This window comes from Pagrus pagrus (assembly GCF_965226575.1).
Source record: "Pagrus pagrus genome assembly, chromosome: 10".
NCBI classification, from domain to species: domain Eukaryota; kingdom Metazoa; phylum Chordata; class Actinopteri; order Spariformes; family Sparidae; genus Pagrus; species Pagrus pagrus.
Window position 1 is genome coordinate 5,460,771 of NC_140194.1, and position 19,293 is coordinate 5,480,063.

Here is a 19,293-nt window from a genome sequence, read left to right on the forward strand (position 1 = left end):
TGTTGCTATCAAATTTTAACAGCAAAGGAGATTTTTTTCATTTCTAAAAGTGCGTTACACACTTGTATGAACACACACACACTCACACACACACTCCTGCTGCCTCCTGGACTTCCCAAACAGGGAGTTGTCTACAATTTGAGCTCACCTTGTACTCCATTACGAGGTCGAGGCCCTGCACCTGCTTTTCCAGGTGTGGAGGAAGACCCTGATGATGCACTCTTAATGACTTGCCAGAAGGAGAGGGCACTCCATGCAGCTGCATACTTTACAGCCACGTAAAGGCTGGTCATTACCATCCATCTTCGTACATGTCAGGATCCAGAGAGTATGCTTGCTGTTAGGCTTTCCTTGTTAGGGGAAGAGATGTCTAATACACACAAAAAGTGTGTTGATCACTGAACATGAGTAATGCCTTTCCAAGTCCATATGGCCTGAGCTCCAATGAGGCCTGACATGAATTAAAATCAATCAATCAGTAATGTCTTCATGAATGTGCTTCATGTATAGCTTGTTAAAAATGTTGGTAGTATGCGCGGGTCATCGCCGCAGCAGAGTAATTGATGAATCTTTCTTAACTGACTCTGGAAAACAACGTTATCACCAGCCAGTTTTATGGAGATGAGCCCATAAAAGAAGCTGCATACAGGCCCATCATGATTTAGCACCACCGCTGCTACAGGTGCTCCAGCATCAGATAATATATTTTTCAACAGAGTGATAAATCAACATGTTAATCAGAAAAGCTGTGGGTGTGAATTTAGAGCAAAGCATGATCTCACACTCAATATCTCAGGTGTGCACCGCGCCGATGATGTTAAAAAACGACACTTCCATTGTTACTCAAAGGCTATTTTGAGGATTCCCATCATGAACACACTCACCTCACTCCAACATATGCTCACGCTGCCCTTCATTTCAGTCACTCTGGCTCTGTCGAACACTCCCTGACCTTCATGTCCTTTCTGTTCGACTTATTAGTGAACAAAATTTGCTCCAGGCCTGAGACACCAGAGCTTTTTCTGAGAGACTGCAGCTATCCTAATCCCAAGCAGAAAATCAATTCATGAATTAATTGTTGAGCATGTCTTGCAGATCAATCTTTCACTATTACCACAGCGAGGGGAACACTGGAGGCAGCATGTCTGCTCATATCTGCCAGCAGCAAAATTGGAATAGTTTTAAACTGTTGCTTAACTGTGGACTAAATCTAATGCCAATATGCCTTGGGTGGCATTGACGTCATGTGATAGTTAATGTATAAAGATAGATACATTATAGATTTTTGACTTTTGGTATTTTCTTTTTTTTTATTGACATATTGTACAGTATATTTTCTGATTTTAAGATTCCCTTCCTCTTGCTAAGAAATCTAGTATATCCTAACCACTAATTCTACTAATCAATTGTTAGGCTAAACAAGAAAAACAAGAATCAATGACCAAATAAAAAAAGATAAGAAAAAAGAACTAGAATTACCGCCTCACAGTTTTATACCTCCGTGCACCACTCTGTTTCTGAGCTACAGCACTGAATGATGGGCAGATTAGTATTGTGAGATCACTGTGCATTTAACCGCTGACCTTTTGGATACCAAGTGTCGTAACTTCATAATTTTATACTATGAGACATGCGTGTAAATGTTTATCATAATTATTATCTAATCAGTTCAGCCTTGAGTCATGGTGGACATTTATACCACATTTAAAGAAATTCCCTTCAGTGCGTTTCTGAGATATCCTGTACAGGATAATGAGGCACCTTGACAACACAATGACCTCGCCCTGTGGCAACCTAACCCTTACACAGACATAAACAAAACAAACGCCTTTAAAGGTTAAGGTTTAAAGAAGAAATTCCTTAAAAGGAGTTTCCGGAGATGGCGCCTTCACAAGAATGAGGCGAACGGACGGATGGACGTACAAACCCGAACACGTGATGCCTCCGGCCATGGCTACTGCCAGCGTAGAGGAATAACAATTCAAAGCCATTAACACTGTGTGAGTATCAGTCATGTCTTACTGATGTCAGAAGAGCTGCAGAGTTTCTATCAGCCTTTTCATCCATAGCAGGAATTCAGCTAAAACTTGAAGGTTTCATTTTCTCAAGGATGATTGATGGATTTAAGGAGGCCAAGTGTGCCTTTTCAATGCCTCACGTCTTCTCAAACATGAAAAAGCACAGTCAAGTTCACATTTACACATCAGCTACAATTACAACAACTTCACAACCCATAAACCGATGACCTTTGCCTAAGACGAAGGAGTTGTTCAATACATAAATGAGCGCTAACAAAATTTTGACAAAAGAAAATCCTGACATCCAGGCAGAAAAACTAAATACTCCAGCTGATTAGTAAACTTCTAATTATAAGTGCACTGCCTCGGGAGATGTTTGCTTGTTGTTTGCCTCAGGAATTTGTTGTTTTGCAGTGTTTTTTAAGTTAAAACCCTTTTACATCATGCAGAGAGAAATGCCCTCCTGTTTTTCAACCCCGACCAATCTCTCCTTCATAGATTATTGCACATCTTTGCCATTTTACACTTGAAGCTACCTTAACATTTTGTCTGTTGTGGCTGAAGATGCATTAGCTGATGTGTATAGAAACAGTTTTTATGTGAGGCTTTTGTACTTTGGGAAAGCTGTGATTTCTTTGATGCAGGAACTGTGATGGGCACATTCTAATCTATGCTTTCTGCCTCAGGAACAGGCTGGAGAAGCTGACAAACACTTCAATTACCCATTTTGAGAAAAGCCATTAACATCGTCTGCCCTACCTTATTAGGATATGAGAGAGAACAAGACCATGGCATTTCACGGTCTTCTGATGTAGTTGTTTCTCCTAATCTGGTGTCTTGTTATGAAACGACAACTTTCGTTCATCAAAATGCAGGTCATATGTTGGGCCAGCGTCGAGTCATGCTCATGGCTGCCACGGGGGCCGCAGCGTGAATTTTATAGTTGAAACAAACATCTGACCGACCACAAACTCCCACTCTTCATCCGTCATTCACACAGCAAGGTCAAAAGCTACTTTCCCCCTTTCACCACATATTCCCAAATCTCTGCTCAGACCTTCAGCTCTCCTCTCTCCCTAATACTGTTCACTTGTCTACTTCAATGACCCTCACAATCTCCTTGCACTGCTCATCTCCCAGTCTGCACCCTGACCCGTTCTCTTCAGCCCGAGCTCATCTCTGGTGACGGCACCTGATTGACATGAATGACACTACAGAATACAAAGGTTAATTAAGACCAACTGTTCCCTGCTCATTCCTCTGCACCATCTGTTGTGCGGCGCCAGTCAAACAGACACAGAACCGACACCATAATGAGCAGGCATGGGGAGCGACATATTACATGGAACTGTGTTACGTAATTGCAAAATGAGATAATTGTGTTAAAGCTACAAATAAATAAATAAATAAATGAAAAATCAGATTACTGATACATTTTCTAAAAATGGGGATCATTATCAGGTTTACATTTTTCAACACACTGACTGTGAGACTCAGCCAATTAACACATTTCACATGGTCTCACACCATACATCCAAAACAGATTCATAACTGATAAGGGCATCAAAAGAAGACACTGACAACGCACAGACTGGCAAGAGTCAGCAGCTCTCCGCTGTGGGAGACTGCAGGCGGATGAGTGACAACGGGTTACCATGGCTACAGGGAAGCTCTCTGTCGCTCTCTGAAACTTTCTCGTGATTTCAAATAAGAGCTTATTGAGATGGTATGCATAAGCAAAATTATAAATGAATAAAACCCCCAGATACCCCGGTTATGTTTGGTCTGAATTAGGCTTTGATGTCTGGAGGTTTGCAGGTACGCTGATCGACCAAACGTATTCATCACCCACCAAAATGATTGACTTGACATGATTATTATGACCTCAACCATCCAAAATAGAATTGAAAAGGTGACATCTCTACAGTCTAACGTAACGAACAATACTGTCATGCACATGCATCCATTAAAGCATTGTTCTGGTCTCAAGTGAAATCACAGCTGCTGATTCATTATCATAGCCTGTGTTTCACATGGTAAGTGACCCTTCCAAATCTGTAAATGACACAAATACAGCCTTGGGGAAAGGTGTATTTATTGAGTAGCACCGTCTATAACCTAAACAAAACACACATGGTGACATTTGTTTTAAGGATACAGTATAACATTTAACATCTCTGCATTAAAATGTCTGAAAATTTACAAAAATTTGCTATACATTTTATTGAGTTGTGTACATTATCCTTATCCTCTTTCTAACTTTCATACCCAGAGAAATCCTAGTTTTAATCAAGGTAGCAGTACGTTTCTTTTCGTCACCTGTAGCTAAGACTCTCTACTGGAAGTTAGAGAGTGAGGAAGGAAGTCGGCGAATGAGACTTAATGACATGATGTGAATTAATCTGTAACATATCAACTTGTCCTTGAATATTTCTGCCTGTGGCATGTCGGATAGATTTTGAGATAATTACACATTTGTACAACGTCAAAGTATTTTGTTTTCATTGTTTTGGTTGACAAAAATGACATATTGTGCATTTAAAAACTGCATATTCTTAAAAAGCAAATGTCAGCTATCAAAATGCAATATTATCTCAATATGTCTGTTAAATTTACTATAGTTTTACAGGATGTATCAGGCTTATACAATCACATTAACTACTGCCACCATATTATAGACTGTCTGTTGCATTTTGAATGCACATGATGTGATCCAGTGGTCGGATCTGATAGCATCTTTTTCATTTACTCTATCCATTGGTGAAACAGTGGCCCTATGGTGATTCAGGAATCTGCACATTACTGATAACCTTGAGGAAAGACATGGACGAAACCATTAACTTTAATAAAAATCTCATAGGGATCTAAGGATTGTCTGCTGGACAAAGAAAGTCGTTGACTGATTGCGTCTCAAGCTATTTCTTCTGATTGCGACAGCCGCTCAACATGTTGATGGCATTGTGAGACGGTCTCTGCTTTTGAGCAATTTTATCCCATCGAGCTGTAAAGATCAAGGTTTTCAAAATTGATAAAAAGTGTTTGTTACCTAATTTCTGACAAAACAGGAATTGCAGTGGGATGTGAGTAAATATTTGTTGGTGCTCTGTCATGACTAAGTAGCTGTCAGGTTCCTTAAGCAGTCCAAACAAGGCTGCGGGGTGCAAAAATCTCAGTAAGGAACTGAGGTAGCAGTAAAACACATAAACAAAGTGTTGACAAACATCTAAATATGGAGACTGGAGGGGATTTCAAAGTCTCTTTATCTTTCACTTTCATTTTCTCTCTGTCTTTATCTCCATTGGGATTCTCCGCTTTGATCCTTGAACCTGTAAAATTCACACGCAGAGGCGCTCTCGACAGTAAGAGAAGAGGCAAGTGTTGTGCAAAGGCAAAGTGAGGGGGTGAGTGGAGAATTAAATATGCAGAACATGGACGTCAAGGGCAGAGGAGGCAGATACAGCTGGAGGCAGCCCATCTGAATATGGGTAGCTTTGGAACTGCTGCTAAACCAAACAACAGTGATGAAATGATAGCGCGAAACACTTGTCAATGCATCGGGAACAATCCAGCCCACATTACATCACAGCTCTGGACATGTTGTAAGCATCTTTTTCTGTCTGTAGGAATGCAAGGGTTCTGACATAATAAAGAAAACAACTGCTGCTATGTAGGTTGTGAGTTGTCAATCTCCTTTGTTGGTGGTATTAAGTTTGTGATTGCTGTGCCTCTGTATTAATGTGTTTGGTTTGTGTTTGACATATAGCAGTTGGTGGACTTGTGGTGAAGAAGATGCCAGGAGACCCGATGTCTTAAGACGCAGCGTTTATTGATCAAGGAGAATAATAGCCATTCTGAAGAGCTTCCTGGACAGTAGTTTATTTAACCTATCGCTGGATGTCCATGTTTACTTAAGAGTGACTTGGGTCATACTGTATGCTACACTATCTTTGGGCTGACGCACATGCATGCTGTACTGAGACAGAACAATCTAACCTTGGTTTCCACAGTCCCTGTTTACTTCAGTCTTATCAAAGACAGCTACACTGAGCTCAGTGACACAGAATAGAAGAAGGTCACTAGCTAAGAAGGAAAATTCCTTCACAGCATGAAATGTCACGATTTCCGACACTGCTTTCTTTATAATGTTGCAGTTTTCATCATTCAGAATTCCCCTGCAATGTGGGAATGATGGTCTAAAGACCCAGACATCAGAGTGTTGAGCCCAGACCTCAACTAAAACTGTTGACCGACATTAAGCCCTACATGAGTCAGAAGAGCAATGTGTGAGAATTTTAGTTGAAAACATTTTAAAAACTAGATAAAAATCATCAAAAGAAAGTCGTGAATAAAGGATATTTAAAAAAAATCCATTTATTTTGCAGTTGTACATGTTAATGAACTACTTATAATTTGATTTTGGTCGCGTTGGTTGCTTTGCAAATCTTTTCCAGAGACTAACGGTAAAGATCTGCAAAAGTTCATCCTCACATGGATGGTGTAACGCTGTATTTTATTTCAGCTGGTGAGTCTCTGCTTGTAGAAAATGAGTGGAATTTCTTGGGTTGCTTGTTGTGCTTACATGAACAGTTAAACACAACCGGTGCATGACGCCCTGTATTCAAATTCAACAATGAACAAAAATGACGACAAAAAGAAAGAACCTTTATCTTGTTCTGCCTCAAAATGCACCTACATTCACTCAGACGCCCAAACAAAATCTGTATCCGCCCAGAACAGCATACATCTTCAATAAAGGTCTCATTTAAATGACAACATTCTGTCAATTCAGTCACTTGGCTTTTGGCAATAACTGAGGCATGCAGTACAACCGGAAAATCCATTGAGCATGCTGTGCCAGAGAATGCCGGAATGATCACCATTGAGAAGCATCATTGCATGCCTGTTCTGCCATGCCTTCACATTGTTTCTTATCCTTTCTTTCTTATTGCCAGAGGATTAAGTGATGCCTTATACCCCATGCCAAGGCCTTTCTCCAAACAAACCATTCACAAACAGAAAAAGCAATCAGGCAAATGCAGTTAGCATACAAAGAGAACTGAATGCACAACTGTAGACAGTGAAAAGACATTTTAAGACTCACAGTGCTTGTTAGAGTGATCCAGGGCATGAATATTCATTTACCCAATTTTCCTACTGTGTGTGTTTTATTCATTTTTCATGTCAGGTTTGCAGACACAATGGGAAAAAAAAAAACTGCATTGCTCACAATCGCATTCTCACTCTCCATTGCAGTGCACATCTGTGTCTAACACACACATAAATATTGCACAGTCATGACCTCGACTCCCTAAATGCATCAGCCACCTTTTCTAACAGTCCTCCGCTTTAAGAACAGCGGGGCGGTCAGGTCAGATTACGTTCACCGTGTTGTTGTTTTCATAGCGCGGGATTTCAAGCTCGGAACTCTAAAACTAGGAAAGTTTACCGCTGTGATGCAGTTCCCCAGCTGGGAGACGATGCACTCGTTCTACTATCTCTGAATTCCAGTTGCTAGTTTAATGAATGAGGATGTTTTGCAGACGCTCATTGTTAAACTCATTCATGCTTTCCTCAGAACAGTCCTCTGACGATTCCCACAGAATTAATTTAGGTAACAAGTGAATCAAATGGCAGCTCTACTTTGTTATTTCCATCTCATTGTTGCCCCTCTTTCAAACCGGGACTCGTTGCATTTACTGTTTCGTGGTTTGAGTAACACAAACCTGCCATCAGTGTCACCACCATGATAGACAGTGACACTCTCATAATAGTAAAGGTTATTCAGTGGCTGATAGACGCTCACTTTTTCCTGAAACAGACATATCCATGACTAATGTTCAGCGCCTTTCCCTCCATATGGCAGCCATCTGACACAAGACAATTTCATGCAAAAGGAAGGCTGCATATCCTCTGTTGGTTATCCGTAGGTGAAGTTGACATAAGTGATGAAAGGGCCTTTACAAATACATGAGGTTAGAGACACTGTGAGAGAGATGCCACATTGAAAATTCATGAGATACCCATCCTGCTATCACAAATGCTTTCCCTGTCCATCTATCTTGCTTGTACGTTGTTAGATTATAGAACAGCTTTTATTGTTGAGTTTGTCCATTGACACAACCATGTGCATGAGCCCATGTACACATATCAAAGTCCACACACACCGCTACCCCGGGCGTCTGTGTATGGAGTTGATTGTTGCTAAGCACAGTGGTCATTAGGCGGCAAACCTCCCACCATCATGACAGATAAAAGCTCAGCCATAACTGTCAGACCCATTAACATTCTAACCTTCTCCGAGTGTAGCGTTAGCTTGAATTCACTTTCTTAAGCCTTGGCAAACTTGAATATGATTTAATGAACTACCTGTGTGGCTGCTTTTCCAAAAGACAAATCTTTTAAGGTTCAATTTGCAAGAAATTTGACTTTTGAGTCTCATTCCCAACGTCAAATACCAACGCTTTTGGTTTCCCAACTGGTCAAATACTGATGCTTTTGGATTGTTTGTCAACCCGAAAGAGTTGAAAACCAAAGTCTCAGTATTTGACGAATTGGGGATGAAATTCAAAAAATGGACTTTCTTACAAATTGGACCTTTAATGTTAACATCTACACTTATTCAACTGTTGAGGCAATGACAGAGAAGGGGTTGAAAAACGACCACTAAGAAATAATCCATATCGCAAAATGTAAGAGATTTATGTATAAATGTATATCTGATAGCCACAAGGCACCAGAAAGACCTTGGCAGGAGATTTGCTTTGTAGTTGTATACAGTCACTGTCTACTCAAAGAGAAATCTAGAATCTATTGCACTGACAGTATCTGTCCTTGCTGAAGGCAATAATACACCTCATCCAAAATGCTCAAAGACTGGCAGCTGAGTGGCTCTTGGTTTGAGTGTTTTACTTTGATAGCTGGGTGAAATGAGTCTTTCCTATTTTCTTGATGCTTGCCATTAAGACTGGGAGTGATCTATAATTTCAACTGTATGAGCTCCAGTACGAATTGGTCATTGCTACAATTACTTAAGTATGTTCTGTAGCCTGCAATTGCTATCAATCGCACTTGCAAACCCAGCAGGAGTGCAAATACAATCGCAGTGCTGCTGTTATTCATGTAAGTCCATTGGTTGCACCTGTTTGGTTCACAAGAGATGCTGTTTCACACACATAACAATTGGTGGTGGAGCTTTTTTCACATCAAATCATTGTTAAGGCAACGTTAAGGCAGAGAGAGAGAGAGTCTAGATTAATTGGTGATTCTTGTCAATAATATGATCCACAACATTTTGTATTTTGGATGTATGAAGTTGTTCCCTTTCAGTTGATTAGATACAGTCATCACACAGAAGCAGGATTAACATGTGCATTCCATCTGCAGCCTCTGATTCGAGGGATGCACTACGTCTAATTATGCATGGGTCAAAACGCATGGGCACCTTAATTAATTAGTCAAACAGAGATTTGCTGCATGACCTTCTCTGGTTTTGTGCCGATTGTGATAGTAAACTGTAAAACAGATTTAAGATTGAAACACTGCAACACCAGGTGTGTAGTTGGATGTTTCTTGACGGTAAAACCTGAAACACCATTTCCTGTTATTAATCATGACAGGGGTCGGTGATTTCTCGTTCTAACGTGTGCAGAGATGGCAGTCTTTTTCCTCACACTGGTAACCAACATATATGAAAGGCGGTATTTGAAACTGATTCTGACTTTGGTCAAGCAACTTGCAAGAATTGGACCATGTCATGTGGACTAGTGTTTGCACCTCCGCACAGTTTCCCAGTTTTACAACACTCCTCTGGCTCGCCATTAACAGATTTCTTCACACCCTATTTATGTCACACTAAAACAGTGTCAAAGCCATGCCATGAAAGTATGCACCAAAAACCATACATACAAGTGAACAACAATTCAACCACCTTTTTTGTGAAAGAAAATAAAAATCACACTGAGTGATGTCCTGCCATGGAAATGCTCGCCAGGAGGTTAAGCACACATAAATAGGCAGAGAGCCTCATTAGTGCAAATGTAAATAAATAGAGACAGATGATGCAGACAGGGAGGCGAACAGGACCATGGGCTTCTGTGTCATGTAAATATCTGCCTTGGCAAGCTAAGTCTCACTGTGTCAGTATCAGAATAATCCGAAAATTCAAGCAGTGGAGGGAACCCACATACCTCAACCCACTGGGGACATATTGGGGAGAGGAGTGAGGACAGTTCTAAGGGCCTATGACTGACATGAGGCCCACAAAATTAGGTTAACAAAAAGGAATATTAAATTATTAACCCATCGTAATAATATGATATAATTAATATAATATGTCATTCAAAATATAGTGATAACGGCCTCTTTCTTTGACCATATTGACCAGCCCCCTGTATCTGCATGAGTGCAATGGTGCTTGCCAGAGCAGTGCTTGCTAGCAGATAGGGGTTGTGCACTGAGCACTGCGATCATGCTCCCTGAAAGAAAATCCTGTTTCCATAAAAAGGACAGAAAAAAAGGAAAGACAGGAGAGAGAAAAGAAAGGCTGACAGTATGTCACCCAGTTTTTTGGGTTTTTTTTTTTTTGGAGAAAGGTGGGTGTAGTCTGTGAGTGGTTGCAATTAACCTGTTAGCTTGATGTCCACGGTGAAATAAGCTACATTTCACAGTTACATTTCACTCCTTTCTAACCTACATTTAATCAGTGCAGGTAAGCATTTAGCAAGCTAATTATACTAAATCAGTTGTTCCTGCCCCTTCTACCAGACTCAACAAGAGATGTGTCAGCAGCCCTGTGAGCACCCCGGTGAGCAACATTGTGTTGAATGACATGTCGTTTAGCGTCATGGCGGGGGTCTGTGGGAATTTATCTCTCTCTATTTTTTTTTTAACTATTCCAAAAAAAAGAAAACTAAATCATTTCAATCAGACACTGTTATTATTTTTTCCACATAACGATAATTATATGAAACAAAAAACAGCCTATAGTCTATATTGGATGCCGGACAGTTTGAAACATTGAGTGACTCAGTCTGTATTAAAGTTACTGCCAATATAAAAATAACACCTTCAAGTCAGATGCTTTGATGCAGACTGAATTATGGCCGTTTAATGACATCTACAGATATAGACTTCATTAATCCCAGGAGGGGCAATTTGTTCGAGCAGCTTGTTGAACACAAAACAAAAACACAGTGATATGCAAACAAATACACCAGGGAGGTAAAAATGAATCCAAATCTATAAAATAAAAAACAGCAGCTGTGCAGGGTTCACATGGCCTGTGGAGATAGGGCCCATTGTGATATTTTTTTCCTGGGGCCCAATATCCCTCACTTCAATCTGCATGTGTTCTTGAAGTAGGATGTGAAAGGCATTAACATATCTTTGTCCATCCATTCACTCATTTTAAACAATAATTATTCAGTTTTTGTCAATACTAAAGCATTAAAACTAAGACATCAATGCCTCAAAAGACTAGAAGACCCCTGGCTGCAAGGGTTTAATATACAGTAATCAATATTCATGGTTTAGTTCATTTTGATACAATACTCACATGCCTGGTACTATACGGGTCATTCAATGCCAACTCACAGAATTTGGAACTTTTCCCAGTTCATGTCATGAAGTTTGAACACTTGAACACTTTTTTTAGATATGAATTTCAAGTTTGTGATTCTTTGCATGTGTATTCAAAGTCTCAGCAATTGCTTATTTTTCACTGGATTGGGTTCAAATTTGTCCTGGACATCCACGAAAGCCTAAGGATAACTTGCAAACATGTATTTGTATAAATGGTTGCTGTAGAATGTTTAGAGTAATCAATTTTTAACAAAGAATCCTTCATTTTCAAAAATTGTGATTCTGGGTAGTATTTAAATCAATCTAGAACTTATTTGGTTGTGCATTAAAACAACTGTGAGTGCCACAGCTGTTACTAAATAAAACTCTGGCTCTGAAAAAAACATTTTTTAAGATAATTTGCCTGTATAATTTCTCAAGAATGTCTTAATTTCCTAGTAAGGTTTTTATGTAAAAGTGTCAATTTCAATTCCACGTATATGAAAAATAGCAAATGTTTTCTATGTTGGCTATAGTATTACATTCAGTGGTTTTAATTATTTGGTACATATTTGTACTGTGTTGACTACAGGGTTTTTTTAACCTTTGTGTGAGCCCGTTTTTAATTGGGATCAGGAAATGTGTTCCAGCTTGTACTGGCTTGCTTTGTTGCATACAAGATGATTTGATTTTGTTCACAGTGTTTGGACAAAATATGAATCCCAGTTCCCAAGCTAACAACACAATTTCAAACTTCAACAAACACGAAAATAATTTGTCCACCCACGTATCATACCCATGACTACTAAAAAGTTATTTGACCTGGGAATGAGTGCCGATTGTATTCTTTCCCACTGAAGACTAGATGTTTGTAGGTGTTCAAGAGTTTTTCGTCCAGTGCGAAATGGGTTCCATCGTGGGAATGTTGTACAAACCACTTAAGAGAAAACTTAAGTGTCCTACTAGTAAGTAACTAATACAGGGGTTTCAGGAATGGTTTGTCTGATGGTAACTAGGGTTGTCAAAAGTATCGAAATTAAAAAAAGTATCGATACTAAAATGTTGTATCCGGATACGATACTCATTTTCAAAAGTACCGATACCCCCCCCCACCCCAAGCCGCCGACGCTGCGTCCTTCGCCCTCTCTGCCTTCACACACACAGCAGCAGGCACCCTCCCCCTCACCGTGACGTGCACAATAACAACAGAGCATGGCCAGTGCTGCTGCAGGAGGGCCAAATCAACCAGTTTTGGTTGAAAATGAAAGAGGGAAAAGTGTTTGGAGGTATTTTGTCTTCGAGTCTAACGAGCACGGAAAGCCGAAGGACGTGGATAAGCCTGTGTGCAAACACTGTTACAAGGCGGTGGCGACCGAGTCAAGTAATACTTCCAACTTCGCGAAACATCTTAAGGACCGACACCCTGGCCTTTACAGTGAATGTCGACAAGTTAGTGTCTTTCGTTTCAAACTTATTACTGATGTTATCGCGGCCGGTGGCCCGCATTAATGTTGTCCGTGTTATTATTAGCCATTAGCCCCAGCTAGCGATTAAAGGCTGACGTCACGTTAATGATTAGAAACAACGAAAAAAATAAAAATAAATCAGGCATGCCCATATTACGTTAATAGACACAGTGTCAGTGTACTAAGTTTACATAGATGTTGGTGACTGAAAAGTGTTATTTTCTCTGTTAAAGTCCCAGAATGAAGCAGAGAAAAGTCGACCTGCACCAAACAGCAACACACACAGCCGACTCTACCATCTGTGTTTGACCAACAACGAAAATATGATGCCAAGTCCCCAGAATATTTAACGTGTGGTTCTGTTAATTGTTACATGTTGTAACAGAGGTTATTTTTGCATTTTTCTTGTTAATATAATATTAAAATATTAATATTATATAATATTTCTTTTAAATTTTTGGGTCTTTTTTTTTATCCTTGTGGTATCGAAAATGGTATCGAGTATCGAATATTTTCCTGAGTATCGGTATCGAGTTGAAAATTTTAGTATCATGACAACCCTAATGGTAACAGCAGCAAGTCCAAAATGACCTCTTCCTGAGCCACACCAGACAATTTCTGTCCTTGTGGTTGCATGAAGGTTTGTTGTCGGGACCAACATGACTGCCATGTAATCATCTAACTGAGATAACTGAGGGCATCGTAGCTTCAGTATCTGCTGTATGGTGCAGTCACCTTTAAGGACCATTTTACAAATGACACGTCATGCTAAACTGTAAACTGTAAAGGTATTTCTTTAGCTCGCACTGGATTGATTTTTGGAACAGAGACATCACCACCATTCAGCAGCATTGAACTGAATCAAAGCTGTATTCATTTAATCTAATTGAGCATAACACCATGTGGGCACCGACAGAAGTTTTTGGTGAGCGTTCATACCTCACTTTCTATCTTACTTTGTGTTTTGTAAAGTAAACTGTTTTTCAAGTAGTAGTGGGAGTGGAACCCTTCATTCATATTCAATGTGTTGAAATTGCGGTACTCTTAAAAGTGAAAAGAGGGAAAAATAACACGACCATCTGCCTCAGTGGATGAATAAATTGAAGCCTGAATCACATCTTCTCAATGAATTAAAGCCATCAGAGGTTGCTCTTAATTGTGAAAATATCAGATGTTTCAGAACTCATTGTAAAGAACTGGGTTGTCTTGTCAGTCTGTGCGGGAGTCCTCCCTGGGGAACGTTCCCTCTATTGTGGAGGAAAGAGGCATATAGGGATGATCATCATGTATGCGGTTTCCTCTGTCTCTGCAGTGGGTGTTTTTCTTGTCACTGATGGTATTATACATCAGGCGTCAGCTTACTGTGTGTGCTGCAGGTGTGTCGTAATACCCAACAGATCTTCAGCGTCTTACACCAGGATTAGAAGTTGTTTTGATTAACTAAGCTTTAAGGTAACTCAAGGGATGATATTCTGCAGATGCCACTTGCTTCCTTCTTACGATTAGAAGTTGAGTGATGTGTTGAACATTTACTATAAAAAACACAGCCATAGTTTGTTGGCCTTCAGGGGACACCCCCTTAGAGCTGCACTGCGCTAAATCTAATTTACATGGCTTGCCATTTGCCTGCAGGACTTTGATTGTCTCTGTTCGGTATCAGCTTCTCATTACATAACTGTTTATTACACTTCAAGAGAATCTTCTAAGGCAGTGTACAATTTAAAGATCCAAGTGATGATGTATAAAGCACAACGTGCACAGCCTCAACTTTATTGAAACAGATTTGCACAGAGCAGTGCGGTGAGCTGCAGCAAAAGAGAGGATTTCAGAGTAAATCATATGTAAACCAAGGTGTGAAACATCCATTGCAGATGTTTGCTGTTTTCAGTGACATCAAGGTCAGTGAGAAAATAAAACAGCTAACAAGAAATTTAACAGATATCAGATATCTGCATGGTCTCTGCAGCCCACCCACTGGTAAAACGAGGCTCCTACAGGCTGTTCAGATTCAGCTCCTGTCGTGACGTAATGACAGGAGTGATTTTCATAGGCCGGAAACACTCCCGCCTCTCCCCGGAGATATCCGAGAGGGGGGCGTTCATCCCCGAGGTGAAGGTCGGTGTGCCCAGCGGTAAGATAGCAGTGTTTCGCAATGTCGTCGCTCAGAGCTAGACACGCAAATTGCACTGTTGTTGGTTGTAAAAATCAACATAAGTGCCTTTATTCTGTCCCAGCTACAGAAGAACAGAAGAGACAGTGGTTGCGTTTCATTTTTAACGACAACGTGCCGGCTACGCTTCCTGTAAGTCTGTTTGTGTGTGCTAACCACTTCACATCGGACTGCTTCAGTAAAGAGGGTCAGTACAAAGCTGGCTTTGCCTCGACACTGACCCTCGTAAAAGGATCAGTCCCAGCCATACGGGACCCACCAACTGCACCCGAGCCACAGGTAAGTGTCGCCACGTGTTGATAGTATTTACAGTTGCCTACGAGTTTGGTGAAGTCAGCTTGAAACTGGCTAACTAGTTAGCTCCGCTTCGGTCCGCTATGCAACGGCGTTTGAAGCGGGTTTAATGTTAATAATATTAGGAGGGAGCTTGGTTGTCACAGTAAAAAGTCTGGAAACATGTGCAGACTGGAGACAGAGACTATGCGAACAGTGTCCAAGAGTTTGGAGACTGTGTTGGAGACAAACACAGCTTTCGCTAGCTGTTTTTAGACGTTACCTGTTGCAGGTCAGTGGGGGATGGGAGCCGGGCGGTTGTGTCGGGGAGTCCTGCTGCAGCCGCGGAGTCTGTGTTTTTCTGAGCCTCTCCTTCTGGGTCCGATTCTTGGTAAAACTGGTATGGTTGAACGACAGCATCTCGGCGAGCCATAGCGATACATCCACCGTAAAAATTCATCTCGGCGAGCCATAGCGATACATCCACCGTAAACATTAGCACATGCTACCGCTAGCGTAAGCGGCATCCTCTCCCTGAGGGGCGCGTAGCAGGCAAGGCACGCGCTGACAGACGGAGCTCATTAGCATTAAAGGTGCAGGCACAGGAACAGCTGCTCTCAGTAGAGCTCACTTGAGCCACTTTTAGACAGCTGAAATTCAGGACCACGATGGGTTTGGGGCAAAACATGTTGTTGGACCTCTGACAGTTGTGTGAAATTGATGAAAAACAGTATAATATGGGACCTTTTAAAGCCAAGTAGAAATATTGGTCAAAGTTATTGCTTTATAGATAACAAAATATGAAAGATTCATTGTCAATGTGCAGAAATGGACATTTCAATATTACCTTTGTACTGTCATCCTTAAAAGGGGGTGGGGTGTCCAAGTTCGAATAACAAAAATTGAGATTGGAATAACCTATTTTCCCCAGAGAAATGGCTGTAGAAGTCGTCAAGAAGAAGGGTGTTGGGATAAACAACCAACCAAGAAACCGCTGTTAGTGTACAATGCAGAAGTCTTAGTGTGTTTTTTTTTTTTTAACCTGAAATAACGTACTTAAACTACATCTTGTCTGTTATATATCTTTTAGATGTAGCTTACTTATTTTAAACCAAACCGAACCGAACTGCGACTGTTGCACACAGAAAAGGTCTGGTCTGGTTCGCCTCTCTTTGGCACTCTCCAACTGTCATGTGCTGTTTTGGGAGTCATTGGCAATCACTCTATGCTGTCCTTTAGGAATTAGGACCAGTTTTGGGGTGTGGTTGTTTTGTGACAGTATCAGCTAGCTCAGCTAGCATGTTGGCAGAGAGGGAAGGACACAGCTTTCATATTGTGCAATTTCAAATGTTGTAAGCGTTGACCTAGTTTAGTAGTTCATTAGTCACTTTTTGAAAGACGATTTACTGTCGGCTATAAAAGCCAGTGTTGTCTTGTTTTTTCACAGGCAGCTGCTTAAATTGTCTGTCTCGGCTAAGTTGGCTGTCTGATCATTAGCAGCCAAAAGGCTGCCTGTCAGGTAGCCTCAATTTCTGGTTTCTTTCATGTGCTTCAAATAATTTAAAATTCATCACTGTAGTCAAATTGCAAAAAAAAATACCTGTTGAATGAACTTGTTTGCCTGTATGTGCCCCTGTGCCCCTTGAAACAATGTTTTGTAATCAAGCATAAAAGATTAATGAAGAGCTGTGAAGGAGATTTTGTGTTTGTCATAAGCCTGCAGAGTTACAGATTGCGGGTAGTAGAATATGATGTACTGTTGGTATAGTGAATGGAAGAAAGGAAGACATGAATCCTATGAACAATAAAAGCAGCAACATTTTTATAGAAATCGCAAAGGGGTATCGCCTTTGACAAGACAAAAGTACTCTAACGAGTAACTCTTCTCAGTTGGCGATGTTGTAACGTAACAACTTACTTTATAATGACAGTGAGTTGCTTTCAAAAGAAATGCTACCCAACACAGATGAGGACCTGTTGGATTAGGAATATGTTTTGATGTAAATGTAATAAGTTTAAATGCTTACATATTATTTCACAATAACGTGTCAAACTCCCAAGTATCTTCTTGTCATGCGTTGTACTTTGACATTGACATCTATGCATTTGATACAGTTTGAAAACGTGTATAATGTGCTCTGAATACGGAGTCAATTCAGTGCGGGAGCATGTGTGCATGTATTTGCATCTGAGGCCATTTACCTTGGTTCTTGCAGTTAATGATGTATGAACACACTTGTTTCATCTCACGCATGGTCCTCCTCTGATTGCCGTGTCTGATACGATTGTTTATACTCCAGATGTTGGAAATATGGAGCTCAGAGGAGAATTCAAATTTAAAAACTCGGCCGTATTTGTGATCCTCCCCTATTAGAATGGTTCATCTGCTTTAGGAAACAACATCTGCCGCAACTCATATCGCAATGAGGTGACAGGTGCCACCGAACATTTTTGCTTTCATTTTGATAGCCAAGGCAATGTTTATAATCTATTTATTATTATTGTAAAAGGCATTTACACGCAGGGTTGGCTGAGGAGAAGGGCCAAATTGCTGGTTGTTCAATGTCAGCTGTTATTGGAAGCTGTGCAGTGTTGAAGAAGACTGCATTCTGTGTATTGATGCTGTTTATGGCTTTAGTCTGTGTAATTAGCACTGCTGCTGTCTACTAGAACTGTCTGACTACACTCGTATAAACTCTCCCTCCTGTTTTCCAAGTATTATAGTGATTATAGTGAAATATTTTTCTGGTTTGTGTGCTGTGGATTCATGTGTGTAGGACTTAAGTCAGATTCCAGTGCATTCATGTAGTTCTGTAACGAGCCTCCATTACAGCTAAAGAGAGTGCTCAAATGCAGACTTTGATTTGTGTATTCAATCCATTTTAGCACACTCCCTAAGAGGCCCGACAAACCATCTGCTGTTTAGATAGACTCTGACCTCTATGCCTCTCAAGTCCAAGCAGACCACCAGAGCATATCCATCTACGCAGCCCGCCTGGTTGTTAATCTCTGAGCAGAAGACAAGGAGGTTATCATCACATGCCATTTGAAGGGACGGGCCCACTGGCAAATCCCCACAGAGGGCCTTGTTTCACTCAGTGCACTCTCTCCTTGTCACTCGCAGGACACAATTTGTGATTAATACATTGTCATGCTGTAGCAGTGTGACAATCTTGATGGCTCCACATTCGGGGTCTTTAGGGCATTTGCTGTGTCTGAACATCAGGACAGAAGGGGTTTTGTTTTTGTGGCTATCTCCAAATGTGTGAAAACTGGTGAGGCAGCACAAGCATGACTTTTTTTGTTCACTCTTATTATTCAACCAAGCTTTTTATATGACTTTGTTCACTGCGACACAGTAAAGTGTTGATTACACTGAGGCTCCACTAACCACAAAACCCCTATCTTAGACATAATCCCCGATACTGACCATTAAAAAATGGAATTAATGAGAGTAATTTGTCTCGATAAGATCTTGTCAAAGGCTGCAGCATTTTAGTGTTAATGATCTTAAAAAACATCTGGCTCTGCATAAGCATGTAGCTTGATCTGTACTCCTCCTCTACGGGCAGAAAGAGTGTGGATGTGGTGCCCAAAGAGCTGCTCTCCTCTGACCTGAATTCTCCAGCAGTGGTGTTAGTGGGCCACATTAGCATTTCCACCATTTCTTTGAACCTCTGATGTAATTAATTTAGAAAATGGGGGGGAATGAAGTATAAATCACTTAAGGGAAAACATATGTGTGCTGCTAATAAGTAATTAGCACAGGCAGAAAATAAACATTTATTCTGCCTACAAAGGGGTTTTA

The 19,293-nt window shown here is 40.6% G+C and overlaps 1 protein-coding gene and 1 long non-coding RNA gene across 3 annotated transcripts in view; one reads left to right on the forward strand and one right to left on the reverse strand.

Annotated features, from left to right (window-relative positions):
• Positions 1–15,966, reverse strand: part of LOC311264305 — a 53,798-nt gene extending 37,832 nt beyond the window's left edge. For both annotated transcript variants that reach the window (XR_014623443.1, XR_014623444.1), the window contains exon 1: positions 15,769–15,966. This is a non-coding gene — a long non-coding RNA (uncharacterized lncRNA). The remainder of the gene's footprint in view (positions 1–15,768) is intronic.
• The window catches only part of lrrc4ca (leucine rich repeat containing 4C-a), a 179,962-nt gene continuing 176,053 nt past the window's right edge, over positions 15,385–19,293 (forward strand). The window contains exon 1 of the mRNA XM_084365066.1: positions 15,385–15,491. The gene's annotated coding sequence lies outside the window, so the exon portion shown is untranslated. The remainder of the gene's footprint in view (positions 15,492–19,293) is intronic.